At 41.0% G+C, this 14,293-nt stretch overlaps 1 long non-coding RNA gene across 1 annotated transcript; it reads left to right on the forward strand.

Moving 5' to 3' along the window:
- The first annotated feature begins 326 nt into the window (after positions 1-326).
- LOC134471884 (uncharacterized) lies at positions 327-13,159 on the forward strand. The gene is made up of 3 exons (XR_010041590.1): positions 327-498; positions 5,309-5,368; positions 11,099-13,159. It is a non-coding gene; the product is annotated as an uncharacterized LOC134471884 (long non-coding RNA).
- Positions 13,160-14,293: the final 1,134 nt, after the last annotated feature.

Consider the following 14,293-nt stretch of genomic DNA (forward strand, 5'->3'; position numbering starts at 1 on the left):
AAATGCTGCATAAAGGAAATCTTATCAAATCTAGTGATTATAATCCAGAAAGTAAAAGATGGAGAAAAACGCAAATGTGCCTGGGATGACTGAAATAGAAGGTGTGAAAGCCTGGTAAATACTCCTTGCAAAGCTGTGCTGAGCTTCCTTCCTGAACTTGGCCAAATACTATTGCCAATGGCTCAGCTGCAGTGCTAAAGATCTCAGGCTCGAAAAGAGTTGTGAGTAGACGCACACCTGCAAGGTGCTCAGCTGATGAAATAAAGCCCTCTGCTATCCCTTGGGTTACAGAAGCCCGCTCTCTGTGCCCACAGGCTGGACCTAGTTCACCTTACCTAGTGTTTCCCTCAAGGCTCTGTGTTTTAGCTCTAGTGGAGCCAAGCAGCACACATTCCCTTTCCACTGAGCAATGCAGTTCATTCTCTGTGCTGATACATCAGTTGCCTGCTTCCCAGCAGGAGATGAAGTCGGAGAGTCCAGACAGGCTCCCCAGAGCAGGTGAGATCTGGGGTTTTGTTCCCTGTGTCCAGCCCCAAACTTTCCTTGTTAGTGGATAAATGCAGCTGAAATACAGCTTTCAGCTTAATGCACGTGGCTGGAAGACAAAGGTCCCTGTGTTTGCTGGCCTCATACTTTCTATGGGGCCAAAGGTGCAGGAAATCATCTCTAGGGAGTCATTAGTGTTTCAGGGTTGTATTGTCACCTTAAATGAGCTCGATGGAGAATTTATACTTGGACCACAGTGTGAGAGAATGCTAATGTTTTAATCCCATATAAGCTTCTAGGGGCTGATGTAGCTAAATTAGACAATGTGGAAATTGAATGAAAACTTGCTGAAAATGTGCTTCTCGTATGAGCTAAAGTGGGTGCATTACAGGGAGAAATCTGGTGAGCTGGCATCTGCAAAGTCGTCAGGAGAGCAGAACTTAGAGTGAGATAACAAAACGGGACTTTCAACAATGAAACCTGGCTTCCTTTCTGTTTCGTTTTGTTCTTGATTAAGCAATGAACTTCATTTAATAGACCACACTCCTGGGCTGATGGGAGCTTATCATGAGTTTGAAAAAAGAGTAGATGATGTTCTGAGTTTATTAAAATCTACTGGAGGAAATGCTCCAAGCTCTGCATTGGTGACAGCTGACAGTTCATTAGCTAGATGTAGCTATTTGACGAGTATCTGAACAAACAACTTCCTTTGAGGAAGCCTAAGTTGTTTTACCCACAAGTGCGTAAGTCCCCCATCTGCTAGAGTCTTGCTCAAACCTCCCCAAGGTAGGCATTTTCAAGCAACTAGTATATAAGGAGATTTGCTTGCCTACTAAATCTGTATGGTAGATAATTAGAATATTTGCTTTGGAAATAATGTTGCATCTTGATATGCACTGGAGTGGGTTAGGAAAACCAGTGACCATGGTGTGCTGAGTTTGTTCTTTCACATCATCCACATTACAGTCATTTCGTGGGTTTACTGAAACATAACTCCTGCCCCCATCTCCCAATCCCAGGGTTCCTCTCTCAGTTGGATTCAGTAGAGGTGCAAATATTAAGGTAGAGATTCTGGGACCACTTTGAGAACCACAGGAAAAAGAGTAGGGGTGATGTAGTGTGAGAACCAATCTCGTTTTTCCAAACCTCGAGGAATGGCTGGGAGACACAGTGCACAGAGAAAGTGAGAATTTAACGTTGGTCTTGCAAGACCGAGGGTCTAGTAAGTGGGCACAGCCAGGCCGGGCGTTTTATTCCCGGTGCACAGCTCCCTCCTCCAGACCCTCACTGGCTGAGTCCTATCGGATGCACACTCTCCCTGGACCTCATCTGGGTTTATCATTTCCTCATGGGGTATTCTTTTCTCTGCCTTTTCCACTCATGCCTACATTTCTCCACAAAGATTTTCTTAATAGTTTTTCTCTCCTCCAATACCTTGTTTACTTAGACCTTCTAGATGCCAGAGGTTTTTTTCCTTTTTCTTTTTATGGTACAGGAAATTGAACTTAGGACTCTGACTTGCTGAGCTATGTCTCCAGCTTGAGGTGTCTGAGATTTCTGAGCTTTGTAATGTCCATGAGCCTTTAGGCAAATTTAACTGGTAGTAATTTTCCACTCTGAGTTAGCTAGTTTGTCTTGAAAACGGACCACTTTAAGTTCCATTTTTTACAGGCTGTAAGAGCTTCCACCAGGATCTGTGGGAACTGGAATCCCTGCTAATTAGCTACCCTGCAGCCAATGTCAGGCCACTGGGTAGTTTCTTACTACTTCAAGTTTGAATTTTAATGCAGCATTCCTGGTAAGTGGAGAATTCAGTCTGACAGTGCTGATTGAGTCTCCCTGATCAAGTCTCTCTGAAACTCTTCCCTTAGCAGGAAATGGTTTTCAACAGAATGGTTAAAGAACAAATAACCTAAATTGTCATTGTCAATCAATTATTTCATAATTTCAACTTCTGGATCAATAGACCATGTCTTGGGAATGAGATCACTGTTCAGTCGGGTCGGACTCCAGAGCCAGGACTGTAGCTCAAACCTACCCCGAGCCTTCGATGACGGCCTAGTTTGTCTGTGACCTTTTCATTTGACTTTGGCTGAGCTGCTTTAATTCAGTGTTATTTGGCCTGGGGATTTTAAAGGACTGAGAGGGCTCCTTGATTATTTCCCTTTGGATTATGCCACATATGTTAAAAGTCACTAAGCGGTGTCTGAAAACTCGCATTCGCCGGAGGAAAGGGCAAGAGCAGCACCGGACTTTGAGACAGGCCAGCAAGGGAAATGCAGTGTACAACTGGGTACACGCTAGAAACCATTATTTCCTGTATGGTTGTATTAACCTATTAAGTCTGCTTTATCTGAACATCTCGCAGCTTCTCAAACATGAGTCAGGTCCTCTTTCTGAACATGCTACACTAGGATAAAGGACAATCAGGGCCTGATAATACATTTAGCTTCTTGAATGTTTCCTTATTTGAGGTTGTCAAGCAATGGATTGTGAGGCAGGAACACAAAACAGAATATTTTAAAAGTCATTTTCCAACTCTCTATCCATAAGAACCATTTAATATTACTTCTCAGTAACACACATGTGCAGGAATATTCTTTGCCTCACCCAGAAATTCCCACAGCTGACAAATGGTCCTGCTGGAGAGGACAGACACAGTTTCCTGTGCAGGGTCACCTGGGCGTCCTTCTAGAGATCTAGTTTGGAGTAAAGTTTTATCTTTTGCCTTTTCAGCTGGTGGTGGACACAGATGACAGTGGCAGGAATGAGCTTTCTTTTGTAGGTGGTGACATCAGAGAAAGATTGGAGAAAGAATATGCAGCCATTTCCGTGTTAACTAATATTCAGTTCTTCTTTGGACATTATTTTCTGGAGCAGACACGTACTTTGTTAGATTTAAAAATCTACAAAACCAAAATCTTCTAGCTCAAATGAGGGGAAAAATCTTATCTACTTGCATATAAATAAGGAAGATACTTTTCCTATAGTTGTGTTTGCAATGCCAAACTCTGTAAAGATTCTCTCGCATTACTATAACACCATTGCATCTCATATTTGGAAAAAAGTTCTAAATATTATATAGTATGGGACACTCAGAAGATGACATGAACAAGTACAACAAGCTGGAACACATTTATGAGGTTATCAAACAACAAGCTTCACATACTTCTCCATTAAATAACTTTTCTACTAAAAAAATTAATCACTAGAGCTAATATAAGAATATAGATTTTCTATAATGTGGAACTAATCCTCTCTCATTTTAAATAACACAATCTGATAAGATGGCAGTTGCTTCTAACAATAATCTAAGGAAATTGCCACCCAAAGGCTTCCACATATTTATAAATTCAATGATTTCTTTAAGCATTAAGAAGCTGATTTGTGAGTGTTATGATATTGCATAATTAGGCTTTTAAATGTCTCATAATTCAGGAAGAAAGAAAATAACAGTAATTTCCATTTGAACAGACTTTACATGTTTTTATAAATAGTTTTATTGAGGTATAATTCATATACCATACAAATCTTTTAGCTAAAGTGTACACTCGTTATTTTAGTGTATTCATAGATATATAAACCACCACTACAGTCAAGTTTGGAATACCTGACCATCCAGCATCTCTGCACCTGTGGCTCTGTCTCTCCTGCTGGACTCACACTCCCTCAGCTTTCATCAGTCCTGTAGCTTCCTCGCAGCTCCTAACCGTGAACTTTCATGGGAATGGAATCACATGTGTGTGCTGTGATGGGCTTCCTTCATGTGGCATCGTGCTTTGAAAGGACAACCACACTGTAGCATATTTTCAAGAATCATCCATGTTGCAGCATGGATCAGCATGACTCCTCTAAGTCACCCAATAATATTCCACTGCATGAGCATGTTGAGTTTTGCTTACCTGTTTTTCTATTGATGGACATTCCGGTTGTTTCCAGCTTGGGGACGTCACAAATAATGCTGCTATAAACAGTCATGGGCAAGTTTTGTAAGGATATGTTGGTCCATTTCCCTTGGGCATACCTGCAGAAGTGCTGGGTCATTGGTAACTTTCTGATGAATTGTTTCAGGAGCAGCCAGACTGCTTTCTAAAGAAGCTCACCATTTCCACTGCCACTAGCAGAAGTGTTCCGATTTGTTCCCATTTGCTCAGACTTCTTGTTGTCTGACTTTTACACTTTCGCTGGTCCTAGTGGGTATAAACTTGTATATATTCTGGTTTTCATTTGTATTTCCTTTTGGACAGTGATGTGAAATATTTGTCATGCATGCACTGGTGGTTTGTGTATCTTCTTGGAAAAATGTATATTCTGATCCTTGCTCATTTTTGAAAGAGTTTTCTTTTAATTATTGATTATAAGAACTTTAAAAATTCTGGCTATATCTCCCTTATGAGACTCTCCCATTTAGTAAATATAATCCCCCATTTAGTGAATATTTTGTTTTCTTTATGACTTGCACTAAAAGTAAAAAATGTTAACATTTTAATGAAATCCAATTTCTTTCTTTTATCACTCATGCATTTGGTGTCATGTCTAAAACTTCTTTACCAAGTATGAGGTCATGAAGGTTTACACCATGTTTCTGTCTATAAGTTTTATGGTTTTAGCTGTTATGTCTCCAGTCCATTTTTATTTGACTTTTAAATATGAACTAATGCAAAGGTCCAATTCCACTCTGCGTGTAGCTATCCAGTCTTCCAGCACTGCTTGTGAAGGAGGTAGATCTTTTTTCACTGAATGCTCGGGGTACCACTGTGAAAAGCTGATTGATCGTAACTGTGTGAGGTTGTTTCTTGACTTTGTCTTAATTATATTTCAGTCACCTACAGGTGTATCTCTGTGCCAGAGCCACACACAGTCTCTATCATCAATGTTTCTGGTAAGTTTTGAAACTGTTTTCAGTTCTATCTGAGGTCTCTTACCTTGTTTTTTTATTTTCATAATCGTTTGGATAGTCTTGGTACATTATAGTTTCATGTGACTTTTACAATCAGTTTATCAATTTATAAAAAGAAATGATCTAGGATTCTGATAAAAATTACATCGAAACTGTGGGTCAGTTTAGTAATACTGCTCCCCACCTTTGTAATGGGGACTTAAACCAGTGTGTTTGCCCTGAGCCACATTCTCCACCCTTTTTATTTTTAATTTTGAGGCAGGAACTCATTGAATCACTAACCTGTCCAGGCTGGGCTTGAACTTGTAATCCTCCTGCCTCAATGTCCCGGAGCACTGGGACTCAGCTTGTGCCACTGTGTCCCACTAGGAGTAATCTCATTTCAACAATGCTAAATCTTTTCTCTCATGACTAATTTTCTTCAACATATTTAGATCTTTAATTTCTTTCAGTGATCTCTTATAGCTTTCAGAGCATAGTGTATTCTTTACACTTTTGTTAATTCCTAAATAGCCTTTTTAGTGCTATCATGAAGGAAACTGCCTTAGTTTAATTTTCAGGTTGCTCACTGCAAGTGTACAGAACTAAACTTTGGGTTGTTTTTGTCTGCTGTGACCTTGCTTGCATTGTGTGTTAGCTCTAGCCTTGTTAGTGGCTCAAGGGTTGATTGTAAAGGATAATGCTTCCTAAGGATAGTTATGAAGACTCTGCTAGACCAAAGGGAAGTGAGCCTGCAGTTCCCAGTGGGTTCACAGGAGGGAGGTTGGAAAGAATGAGCATGATCACAGGAGGGATAACATGGTGGCAGCCTACACAAAGAGGGGACAGGGAACCAGAACAGTCCAGGAGAGACACCTGGTAGGCGACAAGTGGCACCTGCAACCCAGACAGGGAAGCCTTGGTGAGTCAAAGCCCAGAAGCTTGTTACCATAGATAGTGACATAGTAAAAAATAAAAAAGATGACAAACAAAACAGAAAAGGTCCCTGATTATGTTGTAACTATTCAAATAACATTTATCAGGTGACAGCATATTTGAATTTTTTTTGGATTTTCTTGGGATTTTAGAAGACATGATATCACGTGTGTTGCTTGAGTTTTCTAAAGGAACAACACCCACTAGCTGTTTTATATAATTATGCACGGGGATTTAATAGATAGATTTACAGTATCAGAGGAAGGTGAGCCAGGGGATCCAGTGGCCACTCAGAGCAAGAAGCTGGAAGCTGCAGAACAATGCGATTCAAGAGTGCAGTCGCCAGCCCAGGACTGAAGATGGGGAAGCCCCTGGAGAGTCACTGGTACAAATCCACTTTGAAAGGTTGAAGAAGCCATCCACAGACAATGGCAGCAAAAGATACACCCACTCAAGCCTACTGGAAGATGCCTCAGACTCCTTCCTTTCTCTTTCATTTCACGGTGCACAAGCCCATTGGATAAAGCTCATTGGATAAAGCCCGTTGGATAGAGCCCATTGGATAGAGCCCATTGGGTAAAGCCCATTGGAAAATGCCCCTCACAGTTGGGCTGAGTCCTCACCCTGGCCACATGACTCCCTGCCAGTCATCTCTGAAAAACACCCCACAGATATACCGAGCAGTGCCCTTCACTAATCCGCTAGGCATTTCCTAATCCAGTCAGACTGGCAACCAAATTAATTGTCACATAATTTATGTCCTGACCTTTTACAAAAGTGTCTCATACACAAATCTCCAGATATTCTATCAAATGTCTTTTAAATTTCTTTACATTATGTCATTTATTTTTTCTTTCTTCTTTGCCTGTTTCTTCTTCCTTCATCAGAATATGCCAAAATCCCTGGGAATTAGTTAAAAATAATGACAAAGTGGCTCATTTGCATATGGAAGTTTGAGAAGCACAGATCTTGGATAGACTCTTTAAACTTCTAACCATTGTTTAGCACAATATTTTAAGCTCTGAATTAGTGTGTGCTCACTTTAAGGAGAAGTCCCCCAAAGAGACTTTGCATATCTCAGTACGGGTGTTTTTAAAAAATCCTCAATCCAAGTGTGACCAAAGTTACAAATTAATCATGGTTTTCATGCATTATTCTGCTTATATTTTTAGTTCCTTATTTTTTTTTATATAAGTGGCAGACATATTGTCTCTCTCAGATTTCAACCTTAATTTCCAAAAGTAATGTTGTACTTGACACTCCCTTGGAGAGTGAAGTGGTTGATACAACCTCAAATCTAATGGATAGACACATTAAGTCTCCACCGATCCAGTTCAATATTCTGCAATGGACTCTGGCACGAAGCCCAACAGAAAATGCTTAGCTATCTTTGAGAGCAAAAGTTTTATTCTGGAAATGTTAGTCTGGTCTATGTTTATTCCAGGATGTCTTATCTATAACTGTTCACTCATCTGCCATCACTGTTGTAATGCTTTAAATACATTTTGTATCTGACATAATGGAATAATATAAACATATATAATTTATTTTTCATATTTGAATGGAGAAGTTAATGGCTTAACTCAGGGCCTGCATACTAAAATTCAATGGCTAAGGGCTGGGGATTTAGCTCAGGAGCATAAGTCCCTGCTTGTAAATCATGAAGTAGTGAGTTCGATCCCCGGTACAAAAAAAAATTCAATGGCAAGAGGCCATCCAAACTTGTGGATCGGGTCTCTTTACAGGGCCAAAACATTGAGTTTGGCTGGAAGAATGGAGTAAAAGCTAGAATTTAAGGAAAGTTGAATGAAAGCTGCAGGTTAGAATTTGCTAATGTGAGACATGTTAGACTGTTAGGGCTGACCCAGGAAAGTACCACGATGGCATCCTCTGAGGAAGCAGGCAAAAAAGAAAAGAGAAAAAAGAAATGACATAACATAAAGAAGGTTAAAAGCCATTTAATAATTTCTCTTTCCTGTTGTGTCAAAGCCTAAGGAAGCTTCAGGATGATGATCAAAAAGTATGTCAACCTACTTACCTGGAATTTACTTGGAATCAGTAATATTTCAGTAGTTACTGTCAGTCTGTCCTCTGTGAATCTTCAGTAGCCTTCTGCATGGCTGTCTTGGGAGGAGAGAACAAGACACCCTGTTCTCTCCATTCTTTAGGTTGCCTTTTCACTCTTTGTTTACATCTTTTGCTGAGGAGAAGCATTTCAATCTGATGTACTCTCATTTTGTCAGTTTTTGCTTTTGTGGGCTATGTTTCTGGTATCATAGTCATGAAATCATCACCAAGGTCAAGGCCATGAATTTTTTCTCTTTTGCATTATTCTAGGAGCTTTAAAGTTTCAGGCCTCACATTCAAGTCTTCAGTCAAATAATTTATATTGCTATGTGTGCGTGATTTGAGATAAAAGCCCCAAATCATTTTGAAGGTAGAAATTCAGTCTTCCCAACACTGTCTGTTGAAGAGGCTCTCCTTTCCCCATTATATATTCTTGGCATCTTGTCAAAGATTATTTCACTAGCTGAACAGATCTATTTCAGACTTCTCTCAGGTTCTGCTGTTCTATATGTCTATCTTGATACCAGCATTGAACCATTTCATATAAGCATTGAACTATTTTGATTACTGTGGTTTTGTAGAACACTTTGAAATCAGGTGTATGATGCTTCCATTCCTGTTCCTCTGTCTTAAGATGATATGAGAAAGTTATAGTTTTCTTTTCTTTTCTTTTCTTTTTCTTTTTTTTTTTTTTTTTGTACTGAGGATTGAATTTAAGACCTATGCTTGCCGGGCAGGCGCTTATACTGCTGAGCTAAATCCCTGGCTAGAAATCATAGTTTTATGAATCCACATGAATTTTAGGTTTTTTAAATTTCTGTCAAAAATTATGTTTGGGTTTTGATAAAGGCTACACTCAGTTTGTAATCACTTTGGGAAGTATGGATGAACTAACAACAGAAGTCTTCCAAACCATGTATCTGATAAGGAGTTATTCTCTGAAATTATTTACAGATTCTTACAACTAAATAGTGAAAAACTAAATGCATGGCCGAAAAATGGACTAAGGACTTAAATATCTATTTCTCTGGAGACTTACAAATGGCCTGCAGGTACATAAAACAGGTCAACACCACCATGATCAAGGGCACAAAGGTGAGCTCTTGATGAGGTGTTTCCTAAGATTTTTGCAGGTTATGAAAAAACCAAAGTGAAGTAGGTGTTGATGGAAAAATAGAAACGCTTGCACAGTTAGTGAGAATCCAAAGTGGTACAGTTGCTATGGAAAATGATATAAAGATTCTTCAGAAAGGTAGTAATAGAAATAGCCTATGTATGATCCAGCAATCTCTGTGTTTCCTGTCCAAAAGCAGTGAACGCAGGGTCTCTAGGAGATACCAGCACTCCTGTGTCCCTGCAGACAGGTAATAGCTGACATGGGAAACTGCGTAAGTCTCCATCAAAGAAATCAAATGTAGAAATGCAATATATATATATATATATATATATTATACAATATCAAATAATGGATTACTATTCATCCTTGCAAAAAGAGAAGAGAATGTACAGTCTGCAATCAACATGGGTGAACCTTCAGGAAATTAGGCTAATAACTGCAGAGAGACAGTATTTCATGATCCCACTTATAGGAAGTATTTAAAAAGTCACATTCATAGGATCAAAGGGTGGAATGGTGCTTCCTGGGGCTGGGTAGGTGGGGAAATGGGAATTTACTAAACCACTGGCATCAAGTTTCAGTTGGCCCAGGGATGAAAATTCTAGAGGTTGCCACCTGGCTCTGCACTATAGTCAGCCACGGTGAAGTATTGTACACTTAGAATTCTGTGAAGAGGGTAGATCTCAGGTGGTGTTAGGTGGTCGTACTACCATGAAATCAGATAAAATGCTGTCTAATCTATGCTTCCTCTGGGGCGAGTCATTTCCTGGGCTCACATTCATCGGGTAGGTGCAGGCCGTCTCCAAAGTTTCCTTCAGGTTGCAAAGCGTTGGTCGCCACCCTCCTCCTCTGCTCTGCAGACCTCGGCTTCTCGGCTCCTCGGCTCCTCGGCTTCTCGGCTTCTCGGCTTCTCGGCTTCTCGGCTCCTCGGCTCCTCGGCTCCTCGGCTCCTCGGCTCCTCGGCTCCTCGGCTTCTCGGGCGATCTGCGGTGACTTTCACACATGAAGGCGCGAACAGCTTCCACTGCAGTCGCTTGCTTTTCAGCTGCGGGGCACGTTGTGAGCTACCTGAAAAAACTCCACACTGTAGCTAATCGCCTGCGGTTTCTCCTTTCCCGCCCCCTACCAGAGATTTCACCTTTTCCAACCTATTCAAAGATGAGCTAGTGCAGTGCTATCTGCTGCTCTCACTTTGTTCCCTCTGTGCATGGGATTTCCAAAAGCAAAACATGGATGAGGCAAATGCCCCGGCTCGTCTCAGAAAATACTCCAGTCCCCTAAACAAGCTATTATCTTCGTTTGCTATTGAAGACGCATCGGTTTCATTATAATCAATGTATAATTGGAAGATGGCATGAGATTAATTATGGAAATGCTTTTCAATTTCAATAGTCAATTAACAAGCAACTGTATGAAGGCCACAATAATTACATTGTTCTAGAGGCATTGCACTACAAGTCTTATTTCAGTATATTTAGACTTCTCAAAGAGAATCTGATTAGCATTTATTTTTTTAATGAATTTGACATTCAAGAAATGCATGAATTTACTTTGGATATTGGATTATAAATTAATTTGTAGAAAATTAACATTGATTTTTCTTTTTCATCTAGGACCATCATCAGAGGCAACTTTTCTGCCTAAATTCCTGCCATAGTTATTGGGTTCAGCTTTAAGAGAGCAGAAGAAACATAAACTCCCATGAACCCTTCTAAAACACATTCTCTCCTGATACCTAGGTAGCTCTGCACAGGTTGGGAAAAACCTACCTTATCCCCTTAATTGAGAACACTGCTTTTCTCTACTCTAACTAAAGTACTAGCCAGCTCAGCCTCCTGAAGCTAATGCCTGTGTGAGTCTGTGGCTTTCTGCTCAGGCTTTCTACTTGCTGTCTTGGATGCTGGGTCTTTGCTCTCCTTGTCTCCTACTTCAAACAACTGGTTCCAAGGACTTGTGCAAGGCTGAGGCTGTAGCTCAATGAGAGGGTGCTTGCCTCACATAGGAGAAGCCCTGGTTTCCATGCTTGGCATTGTACAAAGAAAAAAGAGTGGCGCATATTCCAATATTTGAGAATGTTGCCTTTGGAAAAAGAAAGACACTTTTAACATCAGAAAACCTAATCCTTGCTAGTGCAGTAGTAAACTGGAGTTACTGGGAAGTAAATCTTTGCATTTCATTAAGCCTTTACGAGATGCTGGAAGTTGAGGAATTGGCATAATACTCACAAAAGGCAGCTCTAGTGCTCTCTAAACCCCAGAAAGCCCCTCCCTGCCGTGCACATGGCTGCCTATGACACAAGGAGGTGGCTTTGCTTGGGAAATGATTATGTGCGCAGGTTGCAGGCAAATTTTGGACAAATTGCTTTAGACAGACTCACGCAGGCATTAGAATGAGAGCTTGGAATCTAGGTGCAATCACGGGAGGCCAGCTTCCCACAGCCTCAGTGACAGCAGGTGGTGGTCACTTAGCAGACAAGAAGCAGAGACCTGAAGATCACTGCTGGGAAGATGAGCAGGACAGCAAGCCCTGGGCATGGCCTCTATGCCCTTCTGGGCAGAGACCATGCCGTGGTATAGACTGGAAACTCCAGGTGAGGATGTGAGAAGGCAGTTGATGGACTTCTTGTCTACTGCATTTCACTTCTGAGCCCTCTGTGCACATTATCAAAACATCCCAGATGAGCATTTGGGGAGCCACTGTCCAAGTGCCAGCTCGGCCTTGCTCCCCCTCTTCCTCTCTCACAAACAGTGGTTATGACGCCAGGCTCCCCACCCCACCCCCAGACATCACTTACTGAGTGCAAAATTCCACTCTTCTGGGTGGGTTTTAAAGCCTTCTGTGCGATGGGCCAGTCCTGGTTGATACCTCTCTTTCTTTCCAAGTAAATGGATCCCCATTCATCTGTGATTTCCTCATAACAATTCCCTGGAAACAGTAAAATCTGTATGACTACCTGTAATAGTCTATGATGGCAGACAGGTGGACTTGGCTTTCTTTTCTGTCCCAGAGTGGCTTTGTAGATTCTGAAGAGAACGGAAGAGCTTCTGGCATTCCTGTTCAGCAGCATCCAAACTGCAGCAGGTGTGGATTCCAGAGAGGACACCATAATGCAGTCCTTGCTTGGATCAAGGCTGAGAGTGATTTGCTGAAGTGAGGACCTCTCTAGCTGGATGTAAACTTGTCCTCAAATATGTTTTCCCAGTACCCTCGAGTATGAGCTAACCTGCTTTATATGGCAGCTTGCTGGAGCTCACACTTCACCGGATGTGTAGCAGGAAGCTGTATGCTGTGCATGTGAACAAATGAAGTATGATAGAGAACACCTGATTCTGCATCCTTGGAAGATCAAGAGGCATGGGAAAAGAAAAATTAGATACTTAATCTTATGAAATCTCCAGGTCTCCGTCACTGTCTTTACACCTACTTAGATAGCAGTAAGTTGTCAACGGGATATAGCTGTGGAACTTCAGCAAACGGAAAATAATTTCATAGATCAGTGGATTAATTAGAGGCTGGTACTCAGCTAAACACTGCTCTGTTGGCCGTCAATCTGCTTCATTAAGAGCTGCTCCAAGGAAGATTTCCTTATATTTTTGTGACTCCAGCTGTCACCAATTGTCAATGTCAATTGAAGAATAATCAATTAAGTAGCAAGATTAAGGAGGACCCAGCAACAATAAAGAAAAATGTGTCAAAACAGATTTTATTTCTTTCCTATGATTCAAGCCTTCATTTCATCTAGATGAAAGAATGGTGATCGATGGATCTGATTATATGAGAAATTTTATTAACCAATGGATGGTCAATTTTGGTTATTCTTTAAAAGTTATTCTTTAATTTGGAGCAATTAACTGAATGCAATCATTGGTGCATTTTCTTAAAATAGGGGCCTAGGGATTTAGCAATATGCATATCCCTCTTTTTAAGACAAAATATTAAGAAAAATAGTGACCATAAAATTCTTGAAACTTCTATTTGAAATATGTCAGCAACAGCCAGTACTGTAGAACTATTCCATTTTCAAGTTCAGTGCTCTTGGCTAATTTTCAAAGCCACTTTCGGGCCCTTGCAGTTTCCCGATGGGCTGTGGAATAAGTCTGATTGCTCAGATAGTTAAACTACTCGGCATGGGCAGGCCAGAAGTTTTGTGTTGACTCAGTACGTGCCACTACCCCAGGCCTCTGCAGGTCCTGTTAGGAAAGATAAATGAGAAGTGTTTTCCACGGTCTGTTCTTGCTTTCCACAGAGTGAACTTCAAATCAAATTTTTAGCTTTATGTCACTTGAGAGAATCAGGAGAAGACCTTTCACGCGGAAAGAGAACTATGATTAAGGCTTGTGAAGGACTGAGGACAGATACACGGCCAATGTGAAAATGGGGTTGGGGCTGAGAATAGACAGCACCGGTCAGGACTGAGACATAAAAGACAGCGTGTTCCCTGCACTAAAGGGAATGGAGGGTGCACTGATAGCGCTTTCTCCTTTCAGAAATGCATTTGGTAGCCAGTTCACTGCCTCTACAAACGCTCACCAAGAAGACAGAAGTGGAAGCATCACATTTAAATTGAATAGGTCAAATAGATTTCCATATGCAAAAGAATCTACTGGAATAAGAAATAAAAAGCACCAAGTTAAAAAAAAAATAACTTGCAGAAACGGAAGCGCAGAGCTCCTCCTCAGGAGCCCAGGTCAAGGTCTTCATGGTGTGACACACTGCATGTGCCGTGAGTTTCTGAGACCCTTAGAGTGCCCCGAAGCTGGAGTGGCAGGGTGTGACTGGGCTTTGGGAACCAAGCTTTTCTACATTCA

Source organism: Cavia porcellus, unplaced genomic scaffold, assembly GCF_034190915.1.
Source record: "Cavia porcellus strain 051 isolate PalLab524CR breed Dunkin Hartley unplaced genomic scaffold, mCavPor4.1 scaffold_20, whole genome shotgun sequence".
Lineage (NCBI taxonomy): Eukaryota > Metazoa > Chordata > Mammalia > Rodentia > Caviidae > Cavia > Cavia porcellus.